Below are 12,532 nucleotides of genomic sequence, written 5' to 3' on the forward strand. Positions count from 1 at the left end.
GGCTTCTCATCTCCCTGCCTGCTGGGATGACACATGGCTTCCCGGGCTGCCCTCCCTCCCTCGCCCAGGTCCAGCAGAGGAACTTGGGCTGCCGGCATTATTTACACGTGGTTCTGCGCAACCCAGCCAGCAGCAGATTAATCACCAGCCTCAGAGAGAGCAGGAGAAGGACTCTCCTCCCCACCCCCGCCCCCTTTAAAGGGGCAGCAGCACGTTTTCCCCTCCAAACAGCAAACAAAACTACCCAGCCGCATACAACCAAGTGCTTGTGCACAGCTTGGCACAGCTTGGCAAGAAAAAAAAATGCACGAAGGATGAGAGGGGAAAGATTCAGCTTCTCTGCCCCCTTCCTGGCACCAGAGGGGGTGGAAAGCAGGTTTTGGTGAAAGTACACAGGATCAGGGAGGGGGGACAGAGAAGGAAGCCGGCTGGCAACAGGTGGCTCGCTGGAAACCCAAGAAACCCAGGAACCGGTTGGGGGGGGGTAGGAGAGAGAGGAGAGGAAGAAGTTGTGGGCTTCATTGCCAGATTGCACATGCGCTCAAAGGAGGAAGGGGGGGGACACAACTCATTGCAGTGAAAGACGGTCAGACGACCTAATCACAATCATTGCAGGACAGATGGCTATCCAGATAGGCAAAATCACGGATTTAAAGCGCAAGTACCCGGAAAATACTTGATTTTCCAGGTGCAGGAAAATGCGGCAGAGAAGTGCGAACATTGTGCGAGTGAGCCCGCTTCGGGGCAAGAGGCGGATTGGCCTGTCTGATCACCAAATTTAAATGCGAGTGGTCAGGGGTCATTTCATAGAAAAAGAGCTAGGGGAACTCATTAGCATAACTCATTAGCATATGTCACACCCCCTGACATCAGGGGCCCGGCAGTGGACCTGCAAGGCCAGCGGGAGTGCGAGGAAGCCCCGCCAAGGCCCTCCCTGGCTCCAGGCAGGCAGGGGTGGGGAGAGGCGGGGAGGAAGCAACTTACCCTCCCTCTTCTCCTGCCTCCTCCTGGCTGAATGAGGGCTGGAAGCGGGGCGGCCGGAAGCAGGGGGCGGAGCTTTGTCATGTGCCCCGCCCCCCTGCACCTCACCCCGGGGAACTGCGTTCCCCTGCATTCCCCCCCCCCGAAATGACCTCTGTGAGTGGTAACAGCAGTGAATCCCGATCAAAACAACTGTGTGACCGGACCCTGTGTGATCTGGCAAAATCCAGTTGGAAAGTGGATGGAAAGTGGATTATTCAGTGTGTGTGACCATAGCCCCTGAGTAGGATTCCAACTCACCCTGCTTATGATTGCTCTCTGTGATCAAGGTTGAATACACACTTTTGTATGGATATAAAACAAAAAGTGATCATGTTTCTTGTCAAAAGCCAGAGGTAAATAAGACTGCTCATTCCACAGAATTAAGAGGGTCTGATATGAAAAGGCAATAAACAGAAGTGATAGGAATTATAGGAATACACAGAAGTGATCAATTTAATTTGCCATAGTTCAATTTTTGGTTCTATGGTTCCATCAGTGTTTTCATCCAGTACTCAGAAGCCCTGCTTCTGCTTAGTAAATTAGTAGTCCTGTTTCATGCTTATTATGAACCTATGTTTCTTACTCCTAAAGTAAGGCAATTCCAGAATCCAACTACTTTGAAATGTCAGTATATGGAACAGATTATATTAATTCATTGGTTTTTCCTTAAACCCCTTTTCTATAGCAAGAACAGCAAACCCCATCCCCAATAACTAGATTATATAGAAATGGCACTGAACGTTGTAGCACTTTAAAAAACCAATGCATTTATTATGACAGGGAAGTGCACACACTACTACAATACATTTCTTAGTCTTGAAAAGTGTCACTGACATTTGTTTATTTATAATCCGCCTGTCTCATTGAGACTCAAGGCAGATTACAGGACATAAAAGGTAAAGGTTCCCTTGCTCAAAAGCCAGTTGAATCCGGCTCTAGGGTTGCGGTGCTCATCTCCGTTTCAAAGCCGAAGAGCCAGTGCTGTCCGAAATTTCCGTGGTCATGTGGCCGGCATGACTAAACACCAAGGCGCACGGAACGCTGTTACCTTCCCACTGAAGTGGTACCTATTTATCTACTTGCAATTTCTTGCTTTCCAACTGCTAGGTTGGCAGGAGCTGAAACTAGAGACGGGAGCTCACTCCGTCATGCGGCACACTCGGGTATTGAACTGCTGAACTACCGACCTTCCACAGCCTGCAGTTCAGCGTCTTAACCACTTGAGCCACCGCAGCTCCACTTACAGGACATAGAACAGTGGATAAAATAAACAGAAGGCTTAAGGGCTCTCCTTAAAGAGTCTAATTTTTTTTTGGATGCTTACAGAATTCACTAAGACTTATGCCCAGAGCCACTGTGGTATAGTGCTGGACTGGGACCTGTGAGACCCAGGTTCGAATCCCCACTGCGCTGTGAAGCTCTCTGAGTAACCTTGGGCCAGTCGCATACTCTCAGCCTACTACCTCATAGTTTGCTGTAAGGATAAAATGGAAGGGAGGAGAACAATGTAAGCCACTTTGGGGCCCCATTAGGGATAAAGAGGGAGTATAAATGAAGTAAATGAATTAAAGATTTCAGCCTTAAATCCTATTGAATTTAGCACAATTTACTTCCTAGTGAAACTGTTTAAGATCACATTGCAAGTATACTTTTCTTGAAAGACAATTTAACATTAAAAAATGCATTACATTTATTAGCCTGCCTCTATTATCATTGTAAAGTATACCAAGTTAGGCAAAGATAACATTTCTGGAATGAGGTGATGGTCAGGAAGAACTTTTTTCTGAGTGCCAAATTTTTGTCCCCTGAAGATGATCGGTCTAAGGTATATACCCCTTGTTTAGAAATTTTCAGATCATGACAGCCTATTGAAATGGAGTGTCTCATTAGTAGTGTTCCAACATGACAAAAATCCAGCAGCACCAATAATTGAAATGGCCAAAGTGGATGTATGCAAGATGATGGTATATAAAATGACAGATTGACTCCATTTGGGGATGCCAGGTCCCCCCAGCCACTGGCAGAGGATGGGGGGTAGGGTGGCCAGATTTATTTATTTATTTGTTCAATTTATATACCACCCTCCCCCTAAGGACTCAGGGCGGTTAACAACAGCTCATAAATACAATTCTAATAAATAAAATGCATATATATACAGAATAAAATTTAAAAACAATAAAACAGCAATAATTAACTAATCAGATGGTGTTGAATACTCCATATCCCTCTCTAGAAGGGAGGAGACAGGGAGGCCAGGCTTTCTGGCAAACCCTTGCTGTCCTCAACCATAGGCCTGGCAGAACATCTCTGTCTTACAGACCCTGTGGAACTGCTTTAGGTTCCACAGGGCCCAGATGTCATTAGGCAGTGAGCTCCACCAGGCTGGTGTCAGGGCCAAAAAGGCCCTGGCTCTGGTTGAAGACAACCAGATATCCTTTGGGCCAGGGATTGTCAGGAAGTTCTTATTTCCAGGGCATAATGCCCTTTGGTGGGTATATAGGGAGAGGCAGTCCCATAGATATGCTGGTCCCAGACCATTCAGGGCCTTGAAGGTCAGTACCAAAACCTTGAACCTGATCCAGTACACGATTTAGAGCCAGGGCAGCTGGCGAAGCACTGGTCAAGTATGTGCTGTTGATGGTGTCCCAGTAAGGACACACGCCACTGCATTCTGGACAAGCTGTAATTTCTGGATCAGTCTCAAGGGCAGGCCTGCTTAGAGGGCATTACAGTAGTCTAGTATGGAAGTGACTGTTGTGTGGATTATTGTGGCTAAGTCAGGGCAGGACAGGAAGGGAGTTAGTTGCCTGATCTGGCACAGCTGAAGAAACGCCAGCCTGGCAACATTTGTGACCTGGGTCTCCATAGATAAGGAGGCATACAGGTACACACCCAGGCTCTTGGCAGTTGGTACCAGTGCTAGAGGTACGCCATCAAGAGCCAGGAGTTGGAACCCAAATCCTCCACCTCCTCCGCTCAGCCACAGAATCTCTGTCTTTGAAGGATTCCGTTTCAGCTGGCTCTGCTTCAACCACCCAGCCGTGGCCTCCAGTCCTTTGCCCAAAATAGATGGGGCAGTATCCAGTTGGCCATCCATCAACAGATACAGCTGGGTGTCATCAGCATACTTATGACAACCCAGCCCAAAAGTCTGTGCCAGCTGGGCATGGGGGCACATATAGATATTAAATAGCATCGGAGAGAGGATTGCCCCTTTTAGGACCCCACATAATAGGGGATGTCGGGCAAACCTTCTCTTCTAGCGCCACCTTCTGTCCCCAACCATGGAGAAATGAGGTAAGCCACTTCAAGGCCACCCCGCAAACTCCATAAGGAAATATCCATGTCATCCTGGGAATTTTTATGGAAAAATGCAATGAAAATTTCAACATGTAATAATTTAGGAGAGAATTGTTGATGTATAGATGGTATATGACACCAAAAAAGATAGCAAATATAAGCAGAAATTTATCAAACAAATGTTGGAAATGTAAGAAAGTAGAAGGTTCTTTTTACCATATGTGGTGGACATGTGAAAAAGCAAAAGGTTTCTGGGCTGAGGTCCATTCAGAGATGGAAAAAATTATGAAATGCAAAATTAAGAAGGAACCGGAAGTGTTTCTTCTGGGACTGAGAATGGAAGAAGTCAATATTGCAAAACGAACATTAATGTGGTATATGATTACAACTACTAGAATGACGTACACTCAATGCTGGAAGCAAGAAAAAATTCCTGATATTTGGGAGTGGTTAAAGAAGTTACTTTTTATGGTTGAAATGGACAAAATGACGAGAAAACTCAAAAATCAAGAAGCAGAAGACTTTTTTGCAGATTGGAAGGACTTTAAAGATTATATGGAGAAATATTGGGATGTTAAAAACAATTTATTTTGCTTAGACAATTATTAAGACTGAGAACTATCTAGATTAAGTTTAAACGTATATATAGATCTATAGATAAAGAGATACGGTACCTGTAATAAATATATAATATTAAAGAATTGGGAAAGGAGTTGACCTAAGGGGGAATGAGAAGTCTGAGCACTGTGGGAAGTCAGAAGGGGGGGGGTATATGGAAGAAAAAAGGATATGAGATTACTTGTTACATGAATTATAAGTTTACCTATTGTGATATCCTAATAAAGAGGGGGGTTTTTTAAAAAAAAAGGCCACCCCACAAACTCCTACATCAGCAGGGGGTGGGTCAACCAGGGGTCATTTCCTGCAGGAGTGCCCAGGAGCGGAGCTCTGGCAGTAAAGAGCCCAGGGGGCGGGTACATGCAACAAGCCCCACCCCCTGCTCCCAGCAGCCCTCAGTCAGAGCAAGAAGCAGCCAGGTAAGTTGCACAGCCTGGCCCCCCAGCCCAAAAGAGTCCAGTGGCACCTTTAAGTCCAGGTTTTATTCAGGTACAAGCTCTCCCTCCTCTGTGAGGACAGATCTGCACGTCTGCCCCTCCCCCAATAGCTAGCAATCCAAAACAGTCCAGTGGAGCCTGAGTGGTGGGTGTTGCCTTCTGACACACGTCCGGTGATGTCAGGGGGTGTGGCATATGCAAATAAGTTATGCTAATGGGTTATGCTAATGAGCTCCTGCACCTCTTTTTCTACTAAATGACCCCTGGGGTCAACAGATTGTAGTCAACCATGTCGAATGCCATTGTTAGGTCTAATAATAACCACAGCACTGACCCGCCTCGATCCAGCTGTTTGTGGAAATTGTCTGTGAGGGCAACCAGCACCGTCTCCATCCCATTCCAGGGCGGAAACCAGACTGGAATGTGTCCAAGGCGTCAATGTCCTCCAGGAAACTCTGTAGCTTTTCTACCACCACTCCCTCAATTCCTAGAAAGGAAAGATTCAAAACTGGGCAGTAATTGGAATGATCCAGAGATGGTCATTTATATGCAAATAAGTTATGCTAATGAGTTATGCTAATGAGCTCCGGCAGCTCTTTTTCTACAACAAGACCCCTGACCGTCTCCATCCCATTCCAGGGCGGAAACCAGACTGGAATGTGTCCAAGGCGTCAATGTCCTCCAGGAAACTCTGTAGCTTTTCTACCACCACTCCCTCAATTCCTAGAAAGGAAAGATTCAAAACTGGGCAGTAATTGGAATGATCCAGAGATGGTCATTTTAAGAGCGATGTTACCACTGCCTCTTTTAATCCCCCTGGGTAGACCTCTGAACTAAGGAACAGATTGATAATGTCCACCAGGGGCCCCCCCGTATTCCATCACCACTAGCTTTTACCAGCCATGATGGGCATGGGTCCAAGAGGCAAGTGGTCAGCTTGACAGTGCCCAGGATCCTATCAACATCAGCCCAGGAGAGACAGTTGAAGTTGACAATTACTGAGTCCAAAGGCAGCCAAGGGGCCTCCAGTTCACATACTGTATCAATATTGGCTGGAAGGTCATGGCAGAGCGACAACACGTTGTCAGCAAAAAAGCTTGCAAAAGCCTCATAGCTAATGGCCAATTCATTAGTACTTCAAGTTCAGGTTGGGAAACTCATAGGGATTTGGTGATGGAGCCTGGGGAGGACAGGGACCTCAGTAGGGTACAAAACTGTAGAGTCCATCCTCCAAAGCAGCCATTTTCTCCAGAGGAACTTATCTCTGTAGTCTGGAGATGAGCTGTAATTCTAGGGGATCCCCAGGTCCCACCTGGAGGCTGGTACCTCTAACTCCATTAACAATGGTGGCAACAGTTCATGATCTATCTTAATAGTTAGCTCATAGATCGCTTCCTTTATGTGACTAGCACAGGCTGTTGCTAGTCACTCCAGATGGCAGGGCTCTCTGCCCTTAAGCTGTTAGAGGCAGAGAGTAGTGGGTGGCAGCTCCTTAGTTGAAAGCCTGGTGGAAAATGTCCATCTTGCAGGCCCTGCGGAGCTATTACAGTTTCCCTTGTCTTTTCCTCTCCTTTCCTTTGCATTAGTCAGGGGTAAAGTAACCCAGAAAGGAGTATCAGTAAGAACATGGCCAAGCTGGTACCTCTTATCTTCTCTTTCTAGCCCCACCAAAAAAGACACTACCAGTAAATAAATTATTACTTTCTCTTCTGGTATTATTATCTTAATGTTTGTATTGAAAACTAAAGACTTGATTATGCATGATTCATTCACTCTTGAACGGGGTTGTACTGTATAACTTTAATGCCTTTCGTAGTGTTCGGAGCCACAATGTAATAGTCTGAATGGGGAAGGAGCAGGATTATGGATTGTCATTATGAAGTTTCATAAAGTCATTAAGACTTTTAAAATACATTTAATTGGATTAAAAAGTCAAATCCCACAACCAAGAGAATTTTTTTCAGGTATAAATATCAGGTTAATGTTTAGATTCTGAATTCTATAAAATTATAGAAAGTAGATAAACACATGCCTGCACACGTGGCTGCTAGAAACAATCTTGAAGAATAAAGTTCAAGAAGTGTTCACTTCCTTGTTAGGAAAGCATCAGTGTTCAGCTAGTTTTCCTAACAAAACACTTCAGTGTTTGTTTTATAAGATAGGGATACCTTTGCCAGAAGAAAAGAGGTTCCCAAGTCTGTGCACAACTGTGACTGTAAGCATCCCTGTAATTGGTTTTCTCTGTTGGTGTTTACTTGGAACTGATGTCTCTCCAAATTCAAGCAAGTGCACACAACATTGCAGCCCTTACTAGAATCATCTTTCTGTTGAGCCTCTTTAAATACTGACTTTGAACCTACTAAGGCTGGAATCCACTGCACTGGGAATAAACACTTTCCCCATTGAACACACACACACTTAAAATATGATTCCAAGTAGACCTGCTTATAATTGCTCTCTGGAACATACTTCTTGATAAAACATGCACTGGACTGGGCTACAATTCAAATGTGGGGAAAACAGTTTTTTATCCTTGCGTCTAGGTGACAAATCATCTTATATATCTTCCTTGCCCTGCCAGAGTATTATTGTGTGACTCTTGCATTCCTCTAGCCACACTTTCCACAGCTCCAGATTCAATATAATAAAATGCTCTCATTATTATTTGTAGAGTGCTATTACTCAAGTGGTTAAGATGCTGAACTGCAGGCTGTGGAAGGTCAGTAGTTCAGCAGTTCGAGACCCGAGTGCTGCATGACGGAGTGAGCTCCCGTCTCTGGTTCCAGCTCCTGCCAACCTAGCAGTTCGATAGCAAGAAATTACAAGTAGATAAATAGGTACCATTTCGGTGGGGAAAGTAACAGCATTCCGTGCGCCTTGGCGTTTAGTCATGCCGGCACATGACCACGGAAACGTCTTTGGACAGCTATGGCTCTTCGGCTTAGAAACAGAGATGAGCATCGCAACCCTAGAGTCGGATTCAACTGGCTTTCAAGCAAGGGAAACCTTTACCTTTACTATTAATGCAGTCATTTTGCAGTAAACAAATGCAAAGGAAGACATGGTTCATACAAGGCCTTTGTACAAGACAGAACACTTCGTATACTAGTCAATTGAGAACTGGTCCCTATTATGTAGCAAGGCACACATCTTCAGCCTATCAACATTTTAAACTACAGCCCTCAAACTTTAAAGCCATCCCATTGACTTTAGTTGTGCTATTCTAGACTATGTTGTGCTTGAGGACTGCGGCTCCACACCTATACCTATTTAACAACACCACAGATATCTCCAAGGTCTAATGGGTAGAAGAGAGGCTCTAATTGTCTGCTTGGCAAGCAGATTTCTGTAGTGATCCTTCCCACTAGAAGAGCTTATGTTAACCATTCTATAGCAAACCTTAGACTCCATTATTTGCTTTTGGTGTTACAATTGCCAGCTCTTGCTGCTCAAGGAACCCAATCAAATAACAAAGTCATTTTGTAACATTTTTTTACCACCCCAAACATTAACAGCATCTTTCTGCTCATGTAATGGTAAATCAGATCTTTGGAGAGAAGACCATGATAAAATAAACTGAGATTTAAAATTTTGCTTTTTGTCCTTATTAATATATTTTTCCAATTTTGGCCCACACACAAGAATACGAGCAGATTAACAGTGCAATCCTAAACAGACTGACTCCAGTGGATTTAGAAAGGTGTAACAGCGTTCCATGCGCCTTGGTGTTTAGTCATGCCGGCCACATGACCATGGAAACGTCTTCGGACAGTGCTGGCTCTTCGGCTTTGAAACGGAGATGAGCACCGCAACCCTAGAGTCGGACTCGACTGGCTTTCAAGCAAGGGAAACCTAACTCTGTTTAAAATAGTGCTATGAGGCTCCACAAAGCAACTGAAACATTTTTTTCAGAGCTGAAACTCTTGTCTCCTGGATAAAACATTTTCTTCCTCTTTTGTGAACACTTATAAAACAAACATACATGCACAAAAACCAACAGAATTGCTAAAAATTATTTCAGTTTTTGTTCACAGATACTTGCCCAAGCAAAACTGCTGATAAATATCACCTGTGGTGGAGAAAGGGGGGGGGGAGAGAGAGATTGCTTATCATTAACATTCCTATAAGCAAGCTCTTGATTCTGATCCTTAGAGCATCCTGTTAGGTCTTGTGTCATCAGTATGACTTACATTAGTAGATTTCATTAAGAATCTCCCTAATATTAATTCCACTATAAGAACCAAACCTTCACACTTTTAGATATGTTCTATTTTAGGGGCAGGTAACAAACGAAAACAGTAATCCACAAATCATTTAAGACTGCATTGTTATGTATGTAGCAATCCTAAATGCACTTACTTAACACCTTCCATTTAAATCATTTTGTAACTTCTGAGTAATACTTTGATCTAAGCATGTTTACTCAGAAACATGTATTATTCAGTTTCATGAGGTTTACTCCCTAAAAAGTTTAGGACTACAGTCTTACTGGTCTTCCAGCTCAGAAGTAAAAGTTTTTGAGTCCAAGTGTTTTATCACAAGTAAGCATGCAATGGTATTCCCAGTAGTCATGTAATGGTATTCCCAGTAGTCATGTATGGCTGCGAGAGTTGGACTATAAGGAAGGCCGAGCGCCGAAGAATAGATTCTTTTGAACTATGGTGCTGGAGAAGACTCTTGAGAGTCCATTGGACTGCAAAAAGATCAAATCAGTCAATCCTAAAAGAAATCAACCCTGACTGTTCCCTGGAAGGCCAGATAATGAAACTGAAGCTCAAATACTTTGGCCACCAAATGAGAAGGGAGCACTCCCTGGAGAAGACCCTGATGCTGGGAAAGATTGAAGGTCAAAGAAGACGGGGACGGCAAAGGATGAGATGGTTAGACAGTGTCATCGATGCAACGAACATGAAATTGAGCCAACTTCAGAGGACGGCGGAAGACAGGAGGGCCTGGCGGGAGATGATCCATGGGGTCGCGAAGAGTCGGACTCGACTGTGCGACTGAACAACAACAAGCATGCACAGGGCCACCTTGAGCCGCCTTGCAGCTGCCAGTGCAGTCTTATAGCAGCTTCAAGTGTGCAAAACACATCACCTGTTCTTTCTTTTTTATCCTCAGAACAAATCTTTTTATTGCTATGCCCATAAAGCCAATGATATTGACTTGCCTAATGCCACCTAGTGAGTTCACAAAAGAAGCAAGGTTCAGACCTTCTTTGCCACCATTCTACATCAGTTCATAAGGGACTGAATATTTAGGATCAAGGCATCCAGTGATTTGTAGACGGGATTCCTGGCCCAAGTAAAAGAAAATTTAAAAGTATTTTTGTGGATTTGAGTTTCTCCAAGTTCCAAGGTAAGGATTGTCATAACTGAGGTACACATTTCTAGAGCACTCTAAGCAACAACCTTGACAAGAAACACACCAGTGTGACCACAGTCCTAAAACTACTTATCCCAGAAACAAAGAACAAGCAGTTTGTGGACTGGAGATTCTATGCAGATGATATCACAGTTAGCTAAAACCACTAATAGTAGTATTTAGCATGATTCTGCACTCACAGTGTTCAAATTGCTTCTCATATATGTATTTGATGTACTGCTTATCCCCATATTGTCTTCTTATCCCCATATTGCAGAAGTAGAGGTGGGACTGCAAGAGAGAATGGCCCATGTAAGGCTTCCTAGTGAGTTTTTGGCAACTGCACAACCTGACCTGGGAACCTTCCACACTCTCTTAGCCACTACACTGCAGCAACTCTTAACGATATCTGTCTGCAGTACAAAGAACCGTTAACATTTGGATGTTCAGATGCCAAGGAGTAGCAGGGTTCCTGTAGCTTTAATTGTTGCTAGAAGGAAGAATTTAAGCAGGTGAGATGTTTTAAATCATGTGTGATTAGCATTCTTCTACTCAACTGCTTAAAGGTACAGGAACCTTTTAAAATGTCTGGTCAGCCTCTGTAATACTACCATTGAAGGGTCCCTGTAGATCTGTCCCAGCATGTACATTTTAGAAAAAAAAGATTGCTACTTGACTGTTCTAGGCCCACAGGTATGAATAATTTTTATAACAAACCTGAAATCTAATCATATCTGCCTTTACACCTTTTCTTCACAACTACAGGAGAAAGAGGAAAGGAAGAGGGAACTGGTCGCTTTTTCAGATTTAGGGTTACCAGATGCAGAGCTCCTGTATCTTTAATAGATAGCACAGAAGCAGAAACATCAGCAGGTACAGCTTTTCATACAGGGATAAGAAAAGTAGTGCTAGCCAAAATTCTCATTTTCAATACATCTGGTAAAGTTATGTTTCATAACTGATTGCTCCATTGTATCAGTTTACGGAGCAAACGTTAGGAGAATTGTCATTATTGCTTCCTTCTTTCATCAGTGATATGGTTTCTAAATAGCAAGAATGAAAACTTTTCCAGCACCTACAATTGATTATGTCTGTGTATTCGTAGAACAAGCAGTTCACTATGACAGTACACTCTGTACTATGCCATGCATATTAACACATTTAATGTCTTGGCAGACAGGCAGACTTGGTTTAGGGAGGGGCTGTGACTCAGTGGCAGTGCATCTGCTTGGAATGCAGAAGGTCCCAGGTTCAATCCCTGGCATCTCCAGTTAAAAGGTTCAGCAGTAAGTAATGTGAAAGACCTCTGCCTGAGACCCTGGAGAGCTGTTGCCAGTCTGAGTAGACGACACTGACTTCGATGAACCAAGGGTCTGATTCAGTGTAAGGCAGTTTCATGTGATTTCTCATGTGGCCTAAAACAAAGTGGATTCAAGACAACAAGAGCCAAGTGATAGTCAATAAAAAGCTTGCTGCATACTTGCCTGGAACTACAGACAACTGCAATTCTCCAGCTTTCATTCCTGCAGCCCCGGTTTGAACTGCTAAGGTTTTGAGTGGGTAATGATGCTGCCTCTATAATCTCAATCTATTCTCAGATAAATTAGTATTGTTGAAGGCCTTGAACTGGAATTTATATTGATACCCTAGATTTACACAGTCAGTTAACAGTTTTGAATTACCGTATTATTTTGTTCAATTGTCTTGCAGGAACGAAAGAGTAATTCAAAATTACCTCACAGAGCAACCCATAACAAGCAAGTCCCATGCCATTGTACAGATGTGGCCCT

General features: G+C 43.8%; 1 non-coding gene across 1 annotated transcript; it reads left to right on the plus strand.

Moving 5' to 3' along the window:
* The first annotated feature begins 11,940 nt into the window (after positions 1-11,940).
* Positions 11,941-12,012, plus strand: TRNAS-GGA. Its single transcript has one exon. It is a non-coding gene; the product is annotated as a tRNA-Ser (tRNA).
* Positions 12,013-12,532: the final 520 nt, after the last annotated feature.

Source organism: Gekko japonicus, unplaced genomic scaffold (assembly GCF_001447785.1).
Source record: "Gekko japonicus isolate JY-2015 unplaced genomic scaffold, Gekko_japonicus_V1.1 scaffold20, whole genome shotgun sequence".
NCBI lineage: Eukaryota > Metazoa > Chordata > Lepidosauria > Squamata > Gekkonidae > Gekko > Gekko japonicus.